The sequence below is a fragment of the Corvus cornix genome, chromosome 5, assembly GCF_000738735.6.
Source record: "Corvus cornix cornix isolate S_Up_H32 chromosome 5, ASM73873v5, whole genome shotgun sequence".
NCBI classification, from domain to species: Eukaryota; Metazoa; Chordata; class Aves; order Passeriformes; family Corvidae; genus Corvus; species Corvus cornix.
In genome coordinates, this window is record NC_046335.1 from 24,523,850 (window position 1) to 24,544,109 (window position 20,260).

The window sequence follows — 20,260 nt, forward strand, 5'->3', positions numbered from 1 at the left end:
CTTCCTCTGGGTTCACATGGCAAGAAGAAAATCTGATAGAAAACTTCCTACTTTTTAATGTTTTCTTTGTTTACTGCCTTGATGTTTTAATAAGGCATTGCAGAACTTGTGCTTGCCACCCAAAAAAAAATAGGAAAAGGCAAATTTTTTTTGCAAACTCCTGACTTATTTTCCTGTTTTCAGTTGATGCTTATGTAACACATTTCTTACAAGGCGTAGTAAATGTAGAATAAAAAGAATATTGAGTATTGTAATTCTATATAGTTTGGATCTGAAGATTTGAAGTAGGCAACTGACAGAATAACAGGACATGAATCCATCTTTTCTGCAGTGCACGATATTTTTGAAGGATCTGGAATTTGTTTGCATTGATCCCAAAATGAAATGATGGATTTACATGTTCCCAGTCCTGTATATTGTTTGTGCATGTTTTTAACTTGCATGAATGGATTCTCTGGACCTTCTGACATGCTGAAGTCCAAGCATTTGTTCAGGGGTTTGCAAGCTCACAGCTCTTTGGCTTGTACATTCTAGTTGCTGTAATTAGCTGTAGCTGTCTGAAGTCTGGGACTTTCCTGTTAATTACAACTAATCTTGACCTTTTATGTCATGAGGAACTCATTTCGATTTCTGGCAGTAAGACTTCAACTAGTATAATAAAGAATCTATTAACCAAATATAATCCTATTCTTATGAATTTGTAAATTAAAAGGGCTATTAACTCACTGAACTGGAAAAAAGTTCATTGGCGATATTTGAAAAGTTCAGCTCTCTTATTTAGTTTTCATGGCTTGATATAGTATCCACAAGATATCAGTGCCAGACAAAACTGAAACTAACTGACCAAGTATTTTGTTTATTTAATTTTAAAAATTAATTCTGTCTTTTACCCTTATGTAGTGGGGGGCAGGGAATAGGGAGCAACAGATTTAGCAGAAGAATGTTTACTTGTGATTTAAGTTTTTGAGTTCAGCCTGAGAGAAGCCCCATATACAGACCTGAGTGTGAATTATTAATGTTTCTGTGGTTGTGATGCCAGTATAAGAGAAGCAAGGTTTATAGAATCATCAAATACAAGCATGGACAACAATTAGTTGCTTATTCCATGCTTGTTCTGAGTAAAAAACTGAGCCTTGATTTTTACCAACATAGAATTTGAGTAATGCAAAACCAAAAAGTTGTTGCTATCCAGGGAATTTTGTTTTCACTGAAAGGATGATCAAGTGATTCATTATTGAGCTTTACCAGCCACAAGTAGTTGATGACAGTAGTGATCAGGCATCCTCTTCATTACGCACAATGAACAAACAAATGATGGAGACTACATGGTTTGTTCACATACATTTACGTGGCTTATTTGACTACAGAGGCTTGTCTAATAAGAAATGCAGAGGACTGCAAGTTGGACTTTGTCTTCTCTTGCTAGTTAAGCTGCTCTTCTGCTCTGTGTCTCTTTTAGCATATGTACAGCCAGTTAGAATGAGACACTGGGTACAGGTGGGAGAGAAAGAAAGTTTTAGGAGGGTCATACCATAGAAAAACTGGTTTGTTTCTACCCTGAAGTATTTTTCAAAGTCGATCACAAAGATCATGGGTATATTCCACAAATTGTCCCGTAGAGAATGTAAATTTTTAATTTCCTTGCCCATTTCTTCCTTTACAGAGGTCAGAGATTCCCCTCACAGTCACTGAAGGTACCCAAATGGAAGCAGCCCTCAAAAATGCTTCTTGAGAATCTGACTGTAAATTGCTGTGGGAGTCTAGGGCTCAAATTATTGTGATCCCATGTCAGGGACTTTCCCTTTAAAACATTTCATGTTCAGGTAAATTGCTACCATGGTAATCTGGTAAACCATGCACCAAAAATATTAAACCTACGCATTGGTACATGCATGTGTGAAAATTCTGCCTAGAACTTTGCATGAGCGTTGCTAAACCAACTACTGTTTGCTTAACTAGCAAGTACTTGTAAAATAAAACTGGAAAACAATTTTTGCTGAAAATTGTTTTAAATATGGTCCAAATATGTCATAGATTTGGTTAAGATTAAAGGAATCCGGTGTGTAAGCAAACCTTTGAATACTGTGTGAAAATGACAGTTTGAGGTGCAGATTTGACTTTGATATAAAATCGCTTAGTATACATTAGTTCAGCCTGAGATGGCTAGATCTGAGCTGACTAGTTCCATCCATGGTAAGGAAATATGTTACAAAGTATACATTTCTGCATTTACCGTGCAAACCCCACAGCTGTTCCAGACATAGTATGAAAAATAATGGTTTTAAGAGGAAAATTATGATTGAAACTGAGTCTCTATCATTACGGAATGAGAAAAGAAGTATCAGTGCTGTGTACAGAGTACAGAGCAAACATGCTTTTGTTGTTTTTTTTTTTCCCAAAGACTCTACAGGAAATCTTTCTGTCTTCATTGTCTTTGGCTGTCAGGCACACAGAAGCTATGTTTAAGCTAGTAGACCTGGAAGCATTTCCAACCTTGAGGGTCTGGGCATGTCCAAGACTGACCTCATCTCACGTTGCAGCAAAACTCAAGCAATGAACTAAGCCTTCTGCTTCACCTTGCACCTACATATCCAGACAGTGGGCTGAGACCCAGCTTTCCACCAGCTCCTTTCTCCTGTTCCACCAGGTGCTATTGATTGATGGGAGGGAAGCCTGAGTATGAGGCCAGATGGGAGCCAGACCATGCAATAGCTGATCAGCCTAATCCTGGTGATCAGGAGGCCGAGGTACACAGTCACATAAAATGCTCTGCATTAGACATCCAGCTTATTAACTAGGTGCAGCCAAAAGGTAACTCATGAGCAGGAGTAGCTTGTGTACCTCTCAGCAGGTAGAGGAAGTTATTTATGATGGTGCTGTGTATTAATCAAATAGTATATGATAGCATGCTTAAAGGCTTTGGATATCACTTCTCACTAATTCCCCAACAGCTTTAATTTTACATAGTGACGGAGAATAAATAAAGCTGTATATAATACTGCGTCTTCAAACAGGTCATGATAAACTATTGAAAGTGATAAAGATGCATTTGTTACATCTTATTGGCTAGATTAACACTTTTCCTATCTGTAAGAAAGGATTCACAGGGGAGAAACCCTTTGCTTCTCGACGGTTCTAGTCACTCCTGCAAGCCAAGCCATTGAAAAGAACTGCATGTACTGAAAAGAGTGCTTTCTGCATTTTATACCTGACTGGGAGAGAATAGTATAAATAAACAGCATGATATCTGGTTAAAAAGAGTTACATATGTATACTGGGAAATTATAAAGATGTAGGAATTCTAGTCTTCTGAGGAAGGGTAATTTCTAGCAGGATTCTAATGTGCTTATTCAAAATGTTAAGTTACTCTAACTATCATTTGCCACTATTAGAAGGCTGCAGAGATGTTCATATGACTGAATTTTCTTAAGTGAAAAATGGAAAATTGTGTGGGGTACAAAAAATAACGTGAACACTTTCAAATTTGAGACCAGACAAAAGAAAAGCTACCCATTTAAAAGCTGGAGAACTTTACAATGCTGCAAGTAAGTAAAAGCAGATGTTGTAAAGTTTAGAAAATCAAGACATTATTTTCCTGTTTCCAGTGAATATTTCTAAACACATTATAAATAAGCTTTGAAGTAGTACGAAATACTGTGTTTGTTTTGCTGATAGCATCTTTTCAGAAAAAAAAAATTATCAGTGCTTGTTTAAGTTAAGGACTAAATGATATCTGTGTGGCTAAACAACTGGCTGTATCTCTTGCAAATACAGTGCTAAACTGCTTTCTGTGTCTGAGCCCTTCTGATTGATCTTCAGGGTTTAATTTTAAACAGATTAAATAGTGGCTGTTTACAGAATGCAAAAATTAGAGTAATCTTTTACAAGTTCTTCAAAAGAATATGATTTTCTTTTGTTGCTGTAAAAAGTAGTATTAAATCAAGAAATTGTTCTAAAACACAACTAAGTCAGTGAAACACTCATTTTGGGTGTCTGGCTCATTGTTTACTTACAGTAAATGTTCATAGGCTTTAATAAGCAAATAAATCAATTTATATTTGTGATTGTAAAGACGCCCATTGAAGACGCTATGCATGAAATCTTTTGTGTGATTCTGTTAAGAGGAGACCGCTGAACAACAGACTTGCGATTTGCCAGGTAGATAAAGTGTTTCCAAGTAGCAATCCTATGTTTGGGGATATGTGTGTCAAAACAACTTGGGGATTAAAGGGAGACTGAGATTGCAAGATAATTGAATTACGTGTAATTAATGAATTACATGTAGCCAGTCTTACTTTTAAAAACAGTCCTACAGGACAATCTTGTTATTCCTCAATTAGCAAGTCCTGAGAAGACTGGCTGTTGAGAATGACAAAAGAATTAAGCAGTCATGATATTTGTCACCCTATATTATCACATTATATTGATATACCTCAACACTAAGTGAATTCCCTTTTTGTGAGCCTGAGAGGGGATGAAGAAGAAATTTTTGATCATTTTCATGTTTTCAGTGCAAGTTTTGTGGTGAGCAGGTAGATACACAAATTGCAGCAAGTACTGGTTTTGAGTGGTTGATTATTTGAGAAATGCATTGACTCCAGCATCTTTATTTATCTGCTTGATTAGACCACAGTGTCAGAAACTGTAATCATGTTCCCTTACAGATTTTTGGCTCTGAGATTTGAATATACTGAATGAAATGAAACAGTTTAAACCTTTGCAAAATTTTCGTGCATGTAGATTCCTTTGCATTCCTAGATGACAGAGGAGGAAGCATCCATATGGTATTCCAAGATCATATATAGAGGTGCAAATAGCATACGCAACACACAAGCAAATATTTTAGATGGCCATATTTGTGTTACTTGTTCTGGACTCTCTCAATAGCCCTTAGGAGGTCCTTAGGTGTAATCATGGCTCTTTAAGGTACTTATCATCTGACCTGCTTTAGCAGCCTTTTTTAGGGTAAGTCAAACCATGCAAAACAGTGCTTGTTTCTCTGACTGCAACGTGAGTCTGCTCAGTTGGCTCACAGACATCTGTGTTAGTTCAGAGGAACTTCCTTACATGAACCTGCAGTTTGAATAACTAGTTTCCTCTATGCGTTGCCTACTTTTTAAAATTCTTCTGGTTTTTGAGGGCAAGGCTACATTTCTATCACAGGAAACAGGTAAACAAAGCCATAAGAATGTACACTGATTGCTTAATGGAGTAATAGAAGAAAATTTTGGTGACCACGACAGTGGAAGTAAAGTCACTTTGCCTAAAGATGAGACAGAGGTCTGCAGTTGTGCATCTTGTCTGGATTAAGGCTCCATCTGGACCAAAGCTGTCTCAGACCTAATTCAGTTTGGAGTTTATGCAGTCCTGGTTCTATTAAACAGCTCACAGATGAGTGACTATTGACTGCTATCAGTATTGGCTCATGCATGAGGCTGTGTATATTGCTGCATCAAGGAGAATGCAGTGCAGAGAACACCAAGAAAGGGAAAATTTAATTTTTCTTTTCTTTCCATTCATGTAACTGTTCCATCAGTATTCTTATAACTCGTATATATCTGAAATCTGCATCTGGATCATATGCATCTGAAATCAGCAATTGTGTTCTGTCTGCAAACTGAATTTTATTTCCTTTAATTTTTTCTTAATTCAGTTATGTACTTTTCTGAAGCTAGCTATTCACCAACCTGCATGCAGCAGCAGGACCTTTCAATCAAAGCATCTCCTGCACTCCATTACTGACCTATTTCTTTTTCTGTTGACCTCTGTGGTAAAACAGCCTTACTGACATTCCAGGTAGGGCAAACCATGGCAATTCACTTTCATTTAGTAGAACTGTAAATTCCTTTGTTCCCTCTTTTCCTTTTGTCTGTAGACTATTTGGCACTAGGAGCCCTGAATTTGTTTTGTTGGGTTTTTTTTTCGGTTGTTGGTGATAGTGGTTTGATTGGGGGTTTTTTTGGGCAGGGGACTAGGTGGGGTTGTGGCTGTTTGCTTGTTTGTATTTTTTACTGTAGTCTGTAGATGAATGATGATAATAGTACAAGTACCCAAGCTGGCTGAGGATTTGAATGAAGCACAGCTCGTGTCATATGTGCCAACTTTCAGCCATCAAAAGGTTTTAATTTGGCCTTCTGAGAAACTAAATTTTGGCTTTACAGCCATAATGATTTAAAAAGTTTGAAAGGAAAAGAAGAGTGTTCAAAATATTTATGAAAAACACATACTACTAGGAAAATCTCCATTACTGTATTTAAAATTATTTTTTGAAAGCGGAAAAGTTGTAAAAGCATTTCGTTGTAATTTTTTAATGAATAAATTCTATTAGCATTCTTTGTGTCTTCTGGCATGAATTAGTTCATTGCATTATTTACTCTTGTTTTCAGAAAAGAAGCTAAGAATTCACTTACATGTGAACTACATATTTTTCTCATTTGTTAAAGAGTCCATTTCTCACCTTTAATCTTCCCAAAGAAATGTGGATCCACGGTTATCAATGGTTTTATAGGATGTAGCATAGATATAGTTATTGCACAATAGCTCATTTTAATAAAGTTGCTTGAGTATTTGGGGCTAAGTTGCTGCATTCAGGAGATAGGCTTATTAAATTGCAGGGGTAACTGTAATCAGCCCAAATTCTGTGATCTTTGCTTGCAGAAGCAGGGCACAGTAGAAAATTTTACTTTTTTTGGTACATTATAGTAGATATCTACAGTGTCATGTATGTATCACATACATTAATGTTTGCACAGAAGATGTAATAAGCAAAGATGTCACATACAATTCATACTGGTTCATACAGGACATACAGAATTTCTTTTTTGACACAATGTTTCTTCACATTGCACCATGTCCTTCAGCAGGCCACAACATAAAACAGTGTGATGCATTCATTTTTCTCCGCAACTAGACCTGCTTCTCACCAGTTTCCCAGGAAGCACTTACCTGTCATTCTGGACTGTTCTGGCATTACCCTTCCATGTATCATATTACTTTCAGCTCTTGCCTTGAAGCACATCTCTGAAAATCTTCCCTTACAGAAGGCTCTGCTATGACTTTAGAAATGCAAAGGGCTCTGCTAGAAGTATGAACTGCATCTAGACACTGTGATGTGTTTTTCATTACCAAAAATCTGGTCCTCACTAAATGACAGGGTAAATTAATTAAGAATGTATCGTAACTACCCATGCTCTTTTTTTGACTCTTAAGAGTGCAAAGATGAATTACTGCTCCTGGCTTAGAACATCACTGCTTTCTATATTTTTTCATCTAATGTTTCCTGTATTTCTTTGGGATGTATTTTTTGTTCTTCAAGCTTGAGTATTATATTGGTGTGTCCTGTCTTGTCATAAGTTTATAAACTGTTTTTTGATGTGATAGAAAGGGTTTTTGCTTGTTGTAGTGACAGTGTGCTGATTTGGCACACACTGTTTAGGCTGCTAGAAGAGTATTATTTAAGAAAGATGGAAAGTGGAAATTTTTAAGACATGCAAGTCTTAATGGACAACAGGACAAGCAAAGTGATGGATGTGTGAGGAGGAAGATGTGTTAAAAATAATAAGAGGTTTTTTTGAAGTTTAGGGGTTACTTTTTTCTCAAAAAGGGAAAGATAATTAAATTTGGGTACATTCCACAGATTAGTGAAGTAAATGGACATAATTCACAGCTGGACTGTTAACAGGGCTTTTTTTTAATTGAAGAGAACATATTTTTTGAACACTTCCATGGGTGGAGACAAGTGCTTTCCTGGGCAACCTGCTCCACTCTTGACCACACTTTCAGTGAAAAAAAAAATCCTAGTATTTGATCTAAACCTCCCTTGGTGCAACTTGAGGCTCTTTCTTCTTGTCCTAATGCTTGTTACTTGGAAGAAGTACACCCCAGCTACACCCTCCTTTCAGGTAGCTGGTAGAGAGTGATAAGGTCACCCCTGAGCCTCCTTTTCTCCAGGCTAAACAACTGAAGCTCCCTCAGCCATTCCTCACAAGACTTGTGCTCCAGACCCTTCACTAGCTTCATTGCCCTTCTCTGGACATGCTCCAGATGTCCTTCTTGTAGTGAGGAGCCCAAAACTGAACACAGGATTTCATGTGAGATATCACCAGTGGTGAGTAGAAGGGTAAATTCATAATCTTAAGCCGGGAATGCAAAATTATAGAGACCCCAGGAGTGCATACTGTCATCTGGGTAGGTCATCTGTGTTAAAAAGAAAAACCTCAAACCAGCACACAGTAGAATGGTCCCTGGCTTTGCCCCAGACTGCTTGGCAGGTTTAGGGGAAGGCTGTTTGGTTCATGCTGAGTGGTGTGCAGAAGAAGCAACAAAGTTCTTAGGAGGCTCAATAACAAACTTTTACTTGCAAACTTTAGAACATTAAGGTATAATAAGGTACTTCACAAATTTTAAAACAACATCTAGACAAAATAAGGCACTTCACAAACTTTGACTTAGCAAGCTTGAACCCATCCAGACAAAGTAAGGCACTTAAACTTAGCTAGCTTTGACCTATCCAGATACAACAAGGCATTTACTAAAGCACTGACTGGAATTTTTCAGTCTGGTTTGCAATATATTTTGAGAAGTTAGGAGAAGAAAGAGAGAGAGAAAGAGAAAGAAAGTGGATGAGTAGGAAGATGTTTCCACTTGTGGATTCAATGACAAGACTTGATTGTTGCAATTTTGATGTCCATTGGTTGATGGTCACAGTCTTCATCCATCGGGGTGGGGGAAGCCCATAAAACACAAAGTTCAGTGGATTAATATATGTTTTGGCGAGGTGCAAATGCCCCAGTAGCTCCCCTGGGGGTGAGTTTTGCACTGTCTGAAGCAACACAGTGTGGATCTGTTGTGACACCATGGATCATGTGCAGTCCTCTGGTGGAAGGCCCCAGAAATGAGTCTCAGGATGCTTTGGGGGTCTTTGGTGGTTTATGACACCTTCTAAGACATGACAGCTGCCTTGAGTAGTTGAGCCAGTTACGCCTCTTCAGAAGGTATGAACACCTATTTGTGAATGTCCTGGTACTTCTGTGGAGGGAGTTCTCACACCTGAGCCGCTTGTGTAAGGGAGAACATTGGTACCATAAAAAAGCGCTATCCTACCTCACAGGATCTGCTTCTTATTGGCCTCTTCCCTTACCTGGCTCAAACCCCAGCTTTCTGCTAAACAAAGGTTGATTTGTTGTTACCAGCCTCTGGTGCTCACCCCCCCTGCACCTGGGCTGTTACCCTGCACATTGTCAGCAAAGCACCTGCTGCTTTTGCAAATACCTAATTGTTTGAGCCATTCACCAGTAACATTTCAGTCTCTCACAGCCTCCAAGAAAGGAAGCTCTTCAGTACAATAACAGTTTTAACGCTTCCATGTGTATATACATTTTTCTTTTCACCCACATCTTGGTAGTTTTGCATCGTGAACTCACAGTTCAATTTCCTCACAATAGTTAAATTTATCACTATTCTTGAAATTAGTTTTTTCAAACTGATGAATGTACAGCTGCATCATAAAATGGAGCCAGGAACACCCTGTCAATTATGGTATCTACTTTAAATCCTGACCCTGGTGGTGATAGCTGCTACCACCACTGCTGGTGGTGTGAAAAAACCTCTTGCCTTTAATATTTTTGTCTACTTAGTTATTTTATTCATCTGCTTGTTTACTAAACCTATTGGAGAGTATATGCAGTCTAGGAAAACCATTATGAACATCCTGCAATTGACATAATCAGTTTATAATGCTACTTAAGAAAACCTAGTTTTACTATAGTAGAAAACTTTAAATTCCAGATTTCCTCCCTTAAAATTTGAAAAAAATAATCTCTACAAGAAGGTGAAGTCAGTCATTAAATGTGAGACACTTCTGGCAGCTGGGGGTAACTGTTTCCAAACCCAAAGAATCCTTGGTTGAGGATTCGCTTCTGGTACTTCCCAGCTATTCGTATTAGCTGGACTTCAACTAGAGTCTTCTGCTGAATTGGGCTTGAAAGAGAGGGAGGGAGTTTCATCAGGCCCACCTCCTTACCAAGGTTCCTGGGAAATGTACATGTGTGCTGCATGGTGTTGACAGTCCCTTCATCCATAGAAGGGAAACTTCCAGTCCTGACTACCTTAGCATATAGATGCCATAGCATTTCATCACAACTAAAAGAGCACCCTATGAGTTTATTTCTATGTAGGCATCAAATGTTGGTAGGGCTATAACATTGTAGACTAGTTAGGGGTTTTGAGGAAGAGACAGACTTCAGCAGTTCTTAGACAGTTCTAATAAATTTAATTTAATTTGTTCAGTTTCCACCAAGCCATTTTATATGGAGGCCCATATTTCTGGCTATCAATTGTGTGAGGGAACTGATACTATAATCCATACATATAGATGTAGATATGTTTTGCTAACTATTTATGATATAGAGAAGAGAACCAAAGCACTATACCTGTTGTATAGAAGATAGCAATGTTATGTATGTTCACAGTTTTGTTGCTGCAGTGAAATGACACTGATGCACAAATGAACCAAGTGTTCTCAGGTAGGTAATTTAATGACCAAGCATCCAGTCCCCTGATTTTATTCAGCTTTCTAGCTTTTTGTCTGGGGACATTCAGCACGTTAAAGATAAAGGCAATTCCATTGAAGTTGTTCTGGTAATCTTGTGAGACCAAAAAAAGGATAAATTTCTGGTTGTTTGCTGAGTAGATGTGCAGTATTTTGTACTAAAGATATGAATATATTTCTTTGCTGTAGTATTGGGTATCACAAAGGAGAATGTAACTGAGATAATGACAAATCATTCAGCAGAGTAAGATGTTGTTTTCTAGTCAGAAATGGTAGAAAGCTTCACCTAAAAATACTGTGATGTAAGAACTGAGCACCTGGGAGGAGTTATAGAATCATATCTGAGCTATTTGACCAGACAAATGGGTCATATTATGACTCATGCTTAGTCTGAGAGCTGACGTTTGCCTAGCTTAGTTTGCCAGTTATGGAGAAAGTTTGTTTTTGGGGTGGAGGGAGGGATGGGAGGGAGGATGAGGGGTAAGGGGTGGGTGTGTCAGTGTTCAGTTGGGGGTTTTTTTGTGGTTTGTGGTTTTGGGGATTTTATTTAGTAGAACCCCTGTCCATATCCTTTCTACACACACTGTAGAATTTTTGTAAAATCTAGGATTTATTGAATCATTTCTTTGTACCACATCCCTGTGTTGCTATGCATTTTCTCTCTAGCTACACTGGCTAGAGGAATGATGTTCATTCTCAGTTGCCAAAGCTTTTATATCTGCCACATGTGCAATGGTGATACCAATGTGACAAACTGCAGATTCATCTGATAAATTGTATTTACATCCACCTTTGACCACCTCACCTGCTTTCTGCCACTAATCTGTCTCCACTGGGATTTCTTCCACATTCCAAACCTTGGAGCAGCTTCAAACATCTGCTAATTTAAAACTTAAAAAAAAAGGAGAAGAAAGAAAACAAAACAAAAAAAAAAGAAAAAGAAATCAACCTGCCAAAGAAAAATTTCCTGCCTTTCTCCTAGCCAATGAAGTACTCTCTGCCTTTAAAAAATACAATGGTCTATGTTAAGAAAACCCTGGACAACACTCAGCTGTATACCCCTGGCAAAATTTAGTACTCTACAAACCTTCATATTTTCGACACTTTTGGCTTCAGTAAGATACACTGTCTGGGGCTGTCCTAAGATATTCAACTTTAGACCTGGAAGGTTTTATTTATAAAATTCTGTTGGAAGGCAGTGAATTTCAGTTCACATGTACAAATTTAGCCTGAGTGCCCACTGATGTTAGTAGGAATAGTGTTGGGCTGCTGTGGACTTGAGAAGTCTTCAGTTGTGTTGCATATAACTCTGCTGGATGGTCTGGCCTGTGGTTACTTTGTGTTGAAACCATATTGGTCTCCGTTATTAATTTTGCCTGAAGAGCTTATGGCTATTCAGCCTTTGAAAGACTAAAATTTAATTTTAGCTGGACACTGTATTGGCAGTGCTTGTATTTAAGCTCTGATGGGTCCACATAGTTAATTATAGGCCTATATTTAAACTTGACATTAGACATTTGTTTCAAAAGTACCCTCTGAAACAAGATGTTAGTTGGCTTTTGAACAACTTTCTCTGCCTAAGTCACAGGCCATTTAGTCTCTGTTAATGGCAGATTGTGGTCTTAAGGGGAATATGAAACAAGTGGCTTCACAAAGCAGTTTGATATTTGCAGCTGCATTTAAAAACAGATTTTATGAACTGCTTGGTTAATGCTACTGAGGAGAACAGCTAAACAGAGGACTTCTAATATGAAAAAATTAGAGCACCAGTAAATATGTGGAAAGGTTTGGGATAGCTGCCCGACATCTGTGGTATGAAGAGTTGGCCAGGAAATAAGCTGCAACAGGCTGTGCTTTACAGTCTACAGTATTCTTGGCTCCATTATCTTATTCAACAATAAAAATTAATGTGCAATATAACGTTTGATAGTCACCATTATTGTGAAAATATGATCACATGTGGAAGTATTTCATAACCATTTGCAAACATCTCTTTGCTTTTAAAAATGGACTTACGCACTGGTTTAAAGTATTTCTTATTGTCTAATAGGGAGAGTATTTCTAAATAATTACCTTCTCAAAACTGTTGAACCCACCTCTTCGAAGAGGTCACCACTTTTGTGATACACCCAAAATGTGCAAAATACCTTGGTGTCCTGTATCAAGCTGTTGAACAGGCCCCTTGCCAGCTGAGTACATTCTTTTTTAAATTGTTGGAGATACTGGGACATAGAGAAGTAAACAAAAATTACCCACTTTAATTAATGGCAGAAATGCTCAACACATATTTGCCAAATAGTCACTAGAGGGAAAACACATTTTTTCCACAATAAAATGTAGTTATTGTGAAAAAATCCCAGACCAAAAAAATTAAAAGCTGATGTGTTCTAATTAATTTGTGAGAGTACAGTGAGAAACTGTAGAAATTACTCATCATTGCTGCTACGTACATCTAAAATTTATAATGGAGGCTGCCAATAAATACCAGCAGGGTTTTTGAAAGGGGTATTTAAATTGTGCTTTTAGAATTAGTTTCCATATATGAAAATATAAACACTGTTGTAGCAAGAACAGAACTCATCAGTAAGAATTTTGTAAATCAAATTTTTTCATTCTGTTTATGATGTAGTTATACAAACCTTCCATGTTATTTAAAACTTGCTTCAATGTAACAAGTTGTGCTTAAGATGAATAGTCTTGCACAGGTGAATGTGGCAAACACTCTGATTAATAAATCATTTAATGTGTCTTCCCTTAGAAAGAAGAGGAGGGGAATATAGAGGGAGGGATTGGAGAAAAGGGAGAAAAAAAATAATATGAACTAATATGCAGAGAAAGCACAAAATGAGGATCTTTTTTTGTTTTCCTTTCTTTCACTTCTGCTGATATAAGGTCCCATGGGATTTAAATATATTTTAAATCTATTTTTGTCAAGGATCAAGTTTTCCTAATGGTAACATGAGGGAGTAATTGGCATATGTAAGGTATCTTATATTTCATTCTGTGAATATGAAAACATGTATTTATCTTTTCAGTATTTGTCAATGTGTTCTGTGTTTCTCTGAAATGGTTCTCTAATCCTTGCTCTGTTTCTTTCATTAAGTAAAAAACATCTGGAAAGGCAGCAAGGAAAAGGTATTCTGAATTATTTAAAATTGTTATGTGTGGATGTTAGCATAATATATATATATGCATATATGTGTATGTATAGACATAATACACATATATGCTGTCATCTCAAAGTTAAACATAAATATAGCACACTACATCATGTAGAGATGTGGCACTTCATAGCAGTGCAAGAATGGAATTTTTAAGTGTTTTGTTTCCCTATTTAGTGTAGCTTTTGGAAACAGAACAGAAACTTCTGAAGCAACTTTCTAGAGATCAGTTGCTGGGATGTATTTTTTTCCTTTAGACTTAATGTGTTTCTGCTGTTCCTGGAAATCAGGGGAAACACTTAGCTGTTTACTTAATCGTGCTTTTTACCAGCAGAAGCAAGGAAATTTCACATTCTGCACTCTTCTGTCAGTTTTAAAACCACTATTTGAGGGTATCAAATTCATGTCTGTGTTTCCATGGCAAATAAGGGTTACCAGCAGTGTAATATTAAAAGAAAAACAATGCCATCAAAACTATTTTGAAAAGAAGCAACTTTTAGTATCGATGTTGCTGCAAATAGATTTCCTATTTGCTTTTTCTTTAGTCATTGTGTGTTGAAGTAATTTCTGTCATGTGATAGAAGAATCCCTAAAATCTTCTGAGCTATCTTCTCCCAGCTAATTTAATGGAGGTCATCTGTAGGTTATTGACCAGTTCATCCATATTGATTCACTATAACATGTTTGAGAATATTACTCAGTCCATCATCGTCATAAGCATTGCACGTCTGGGTCGTGCACGTGTTTATCACAGTGTGATCTGTCTAATTTGGATCATTTGCCTGTCAGCAGTCTTCCCCACAGGGTTTGCCCTCTGCTCGCTGTGAAAGGGTTGGCACAGCTGTAGTTTAACCTGAGTGGTAAGTGTGTGCACACTCTTAGCAACCTTCCTAGCTAGATTAAAGAAACTACAGCTCCGTTCAGCTACACCTTGGTGTTTAATGATACCAAAAAATTTAGATCATGGGAAACTGTATTCTATTCTGGAGTTACTTGTAGAGTTCTGGTGTATTTCTATTGAGAAATGGCTTTCTTAACCGAGAGCTACCATTCCCCCAAACTCCTCAGCCTCAACTTACACCTTCCTCCCCAAAAAAAGTGGAAAAAAATGGAGTGAAGCTACAACAGGGCTAGCATCAAGTAGAAAAAAAGAGAATGAGAATGGAAGGGGAAGAAAACCTGATTTCTTTGAATTGTTTATTCATTATGACTGCAAATTGATCCAGCCTCCATTAAAAGGAATGTTAATACGATTAGAATTACATTTTCTGAAATTACATTCATTTGTCACTTGCTAAATTGCACTTCTTTTCAAAGTCTTTCAGTGTCTTTTGGAACAGAAAGTTGTGAAATATTTTGTTGATAAATGTTGTTTTAAACTGTTGGGATACAGTCAGTTTTAGAATAGTATTGCCAAAAAAATGTTGAACCCTTCATTTAAATTATTATAATTTCTTGTAAAAATAATATACTTTTTGCTATTTGTTTACTAAGTTGTTGCTAGCTTTCTCAAGCAGCAAATGCTGGAGGATCCAACTTTTTTTTTCTGCTTTGATCTCAAAGTTTAAATGCCATAGTGCTAGGGTTAGAAATACTGTGCAAGAGTCTTTACACAAATCCCGTGTTTCATTACATGGAAACACAATACTCTGATTGTAGATTTTGGAAAAGCCGGGGTTTGCACATATAAATTCAGGGCCATAACTGCAGAGTCCTCCTTTATTAAGTCTGTTAATAAATATTTATGTATTTTAGTTTCATTCCACAGCACAATGATTACTTTGCCTTGAATTTCAATAGGAGCTTAAGAAAAAAAAAAATCAAAATTATTTCTTTTATATAACATCTTGGGGCTTTGGAAGAAGAGAATGGGGATGTTTTGGCAATAAAATGTGTGGCATTTCCTGTTGGTTGAAATTTTGGGTTGCTTACTAAGGTAATATTTAATGTTATCATTGGCAAGGCAAACTTCTGTAGGAAAATATCAGTGAGAATTTTACTAGTGAGGTGGGAGTACAGGCCATAAAAATTCTCAGTTTCCCTTTTAAAAACTTAATCCATTTGTCCAACAGGAATGAATACAGAAGGACTAGAGGTTTTGAACTTCCCTCACATCTGGATATAGCAGTGTATTTTGACTCCAAGCACAATAAAACAATCGTACTTGCTGGTGGTATATGACATAATGACCCAAATATGTTTTTAAAAAATCATTTATTGCTGTACATAAACAGCTAAGTTAGCACAAGGGATGATAAAATAACATTGGTAATTCTTCCTTTAGCTGGGAACCATTGGTGGCCCATTAGGATTCCAGATGTAGCCATGTGTGCTTTTCCATTTGTTTTCTAATGTCTAGTGCTTGGGCCCTTGGTACCTTGGCTGTGGTTGTCAAGTGTGTTGGCTTTTCAGCTTGAGGTCTTCCTGGAGAAACACACTGGCCTACCTAATAGCTATAAAGCAGCTTATTGTCTTGGGCCTAGTTTGTTGGGACTAGCTGGAGTGAGGGCAGCTTCCTGTCAAAGGTCAAACACCAGCTTGACCGAGTTTTCTATGGTAAACACTAGTAACTGGACCTCAAAATCTGGATGTTAAAATATAAAGAGCAAGATGTTTCAAAACATTATTTAGAAGACAGCAACCTGTGACAATTCATATCTATTAAGACTACATTGGATTACATTCAGGTATTCTAGTATTATTATGTGGAACATATTTTCTAATTTCTTTTGCAGTCAATTACTTAAGTACTTTAAATGGAATAATGAAAAAGGAAAAAAATTACTAGAGAAAGTAACAATTATAAACAATCTCTTTGCCTGAAAGGTAAAATAAAACTTTTTTTTTTTTTAATAAGTTGGGATTCACAGCTGTCTTCAGCTATAGATAATCTTGAGATGGTGATTTAAGAAAAAAACAATTACCACATCAAACTTACAATAGACAAAGGCATGGTAAGAGCAGAGCTGCTCTTAAATTCAATTTAGTGTGGTGGTAGTTGTTTATATAGATCCAGACTGTCAAAATTGTTGACTTGCTCAGTGCAGTTTTCTGGGACTATTTATGTGGGTAGCTCTCTTCTAGAAGCAATTGTTTGTCAGTCTGCCCCTACCTGATTTCAGTGAGACTATTTGAATGAGCATTATTCTGTGTCATTACAATCTACAGTGATGTGAATGACTTGTTGAAATAAAAGTTCAGTGGTCATGTAAAAACTTATATTGTGAAAAATGTTGATTAAATTTTTTTTTTCTAATTTCTTTATTATATATATGTGTCTTTGAATAGAACAGAGTCCAAAACAAGGCAGCAGGAACATTCCTGAACAGTTTGTGAATATGTTTGTGTGCCATATCCTTGTTTTCATAGGTGTATGTATTTTATATAGTCATCTACCAGTGTAAAATAAATTGATCTGAATTTTTTTTTTGAGGTCAAAGAACATCATAGAACTCTAAGGTACTTCGTATCATCTGTACTAACTGTGCTTACCTGGCATTAAGAATATTTTGATTTTTCTAAGCTCTAAATCCAAGGATTTTAAATGCCCATGGGGGAATTTCTGAAATGTGAACAGTTTTATATGTAAACTAGTCTTAAGGTTTCCATTGCAATTAAATCAAACCACCTACATCCATAATAAATGTAGGTGTCTAGCCCTACTAGTAAGTAGAGGAACACAAAACCAGGACTCATTATTGAAGATGCAAAGCACAAAATCATTACCAGAGATCAGATGAATCCATGTTTCTGAGGCAATGCTGGTGGCAACCCATTTATTTCCTGCTTATGTTATTTTTAAAGCCAAATACAGGAAATTTTTTGCTGCCGGTGATGAGCAGTCCGGATGAAGTCACTAGGATTAGTTGTGTGCCTAGTGTCTTTTGGAGATCAGTTTGAGAGGGTTCAGACCCAAATTCAGCCCATTCTCTAAACATGAGGCTGCAGTTTAGATGGGATGAGAACCCACCTCTCCCCTGGTAAAACTTCTTATGCAGCAAGGACTTCAGAATTTCTGAGGTCACAGCAAGAAGGTGGTTGCTGGTTGAGTTTTTAGGACCATCATATGCAATGGGAAATGTAATTTTTTGGTGGTTTTTTCCTCTCTTGCTACCAAAGTTATTCTCAGAACAGAAGACAGCCTTGCTGACTTTTCAAAAATATCTGAATTAGTACTTAAAAATGAAAATTGAACTGAAAGTGGATGGGCTGGAGGGTACGTGGGTGGAGGGAAAAGAGGGTGTAGAGAAAGAGCAATGAAGTGGAAAGCCCAAGCAGGTGAGACTAACCTCATCTTGTGGCACAGCCATGCTAGTAATCAAGAGCAGTAACCAAGTGTTAAGTTCTTTTGAGCAGAACTGGCTGAAGTTCCTGCTTTTATAGCTCACCTGTACCTCTATTTTCTTCTCTGAACTCTATATATTTTCATTAATTAAAATTTTAATGGTTGTTTAATTCCGTACCCACATACCATGTTTATGTTCCAAGTACTACATCAAAAGAGGGTTAGCTTTCAAATGGCAAGACTATCAGAAGTTTATGAAGTTACTTAGGTGAGTAGAGAATTCAAAGTATAGTGAGAAGTATCTACTTTGACATATAATGGTAACAAGGGTTGTGGGCATGTCTGACTCTTCATTTGTACCATTAGATTCCTATAGTAGAGTATATAGTGTGCTTTTGTACAATGCATGTTTTTACTTTTATCTGCTTGGAGAATACTAAAAATAAAATCATAATTAATATAGAAATCTTCCTAAAGAGATTCTTCTGTCTTACGTAATACTGTGAGCTGTGGTGCACTCATTCCACAGCTGAATCACTATAATAGTTCCTTTGGTCATTTCTGCTCTAGCATTATGTAGCTAGACGCCTTTAGAACAGAACAATTTCTTTGGCATGTAAAAGACTGGAAATTGGTTAAATCCCAACCCTTAGTCACGTACCTATCAGTAGAATGTTATTTGAGAAGCCATTGAGACTGCTAAGTCAGCAGATGTCTTTGTGGATAATTCCAAGCAAGTCCTTGTCAAGGTAGGCTACTGACATCTGCCTGGTTAATGGCTTCTGCTCTCTCTATTACATGCATTGTAACATCTACATAATCTCTTGCCAGCCTACAGATACAAGTGTCACATTTTGAACTGCTTCACATAGGATACAAAGACGTTAAATCATTTAGGAAATTCAAGGTTAAGGAAAACGTTTGTTTTCTTTTTTTGGCATTTGCACTCTTCAGCCATCAAAGATAAACACAACAAGCTGGCAGTACTTTGAGGATTCACATCACCCTTGACCTGTTCTGGGCTTAGTTGGAGGCATCTGCTGTACAGCTGGGCAGTGACTTGCAATATGTGTAAGGACACTTGCATACTGTCACTGCTGATCGCCACATGCCGAGCTACTGACAGCAGTGTTAAGATTTTTAGTAAATTAGCCTAAGATTATACCCCATTTTGAATTGTCTTCTGTAGATGTCAGGGATTCAGAACATGTCTTTCTAACTCTGACTAGTGAGGAGTTTTAAAGAGGTCACCTCTACTCTGGATCTTATTACAAAAATAATCTCTGGAAACATTGTGGTGCTGGACACTGTTCCAGATGTGTTGTGAAGAGGGGGGGACTCCATAGTGTGAATAGCAAAATGGCAGAGGAATCAAAAGATTTGATTCTGTTCATTTTTATAGATTGTCCTCTATTTTTATTATGTCTGTCTTTAGTATAGTACAGGAAAGAAGTTGGCTTACAGTGCATACAAAATATTAACCAATAGAGGTCATATATTGCTGGATCTTGCAGTCACTGTTTAAGCATTTGTCATTTGAAATTTCGAAGTACATATTGTAAGACTAATTGCATTCTGACTGCAGGGGCATTTTGGTGGTGGATGAGCTCATCTTTAAGTTTGTGTGTTAGTATGTGAAAGCATAATCTAATTAAGAGGAAAACATCATTGATCTTGAAATGAAAAACACCATGCAAACAGAACAAAACAAAATGTCAACTGAATGTTGCTGGGGATTAAAATAACTGTTGCTGTATCTCTGACTTGTTTTCTCTGTTCAGCATTTGAGTATTTTAGAGACAGAGGAAGCAGAAGCATTCTATGGAACTAAGTAATGACTCCTACATGAAATAGGGAATTAGTTTTCTCGAGGAAAAATATGTAATGCAGGTTTTAAAGAACTAATATTTTACTTTATTGCATGTTTTGAAGAGAAACAATAGCTTAAGCATTTTTAAATGTTTTGGCGTTTGGGAAGGAGGTTCTTGTTACACAAATCATGTAAGCCAGAGTTAAAAGATGAAGAACTAGCCATTGTCTGTCAATGAGCAGTCTTCATTGGATTCTCTGCCCTGTGATAGCCATTGCAGAGAAATGGTCAATTTTGTCATGTTTCAGAATAAATAGTTAATTTGATATTACACCAGTCCTTATAGTTACCTTACAAAACTGTCTCAGTGAATATTCTAGATTGTGTATTCCCTCGGAAGATACTGAATTAGCATAGTGGAATTTTATATTGTATATTACTTATAATGTAGAATG

At 37.0% G+C, this 20,260-nt stretch overlaps 1 protein-coding gene across 1 annotated transcript in view; it reads left to right on the forward strand.

Moving 5' to 3' along the window:
- The window catches only part of SLC25A21 (solute carrier family 25 member 21), a 237,442-nt gene that overhangs the window by 31,545 nt on the left and 185,637 nt on the right, over positions 1–20,260 (forward strand). The window lies entirely within an intron of this gene.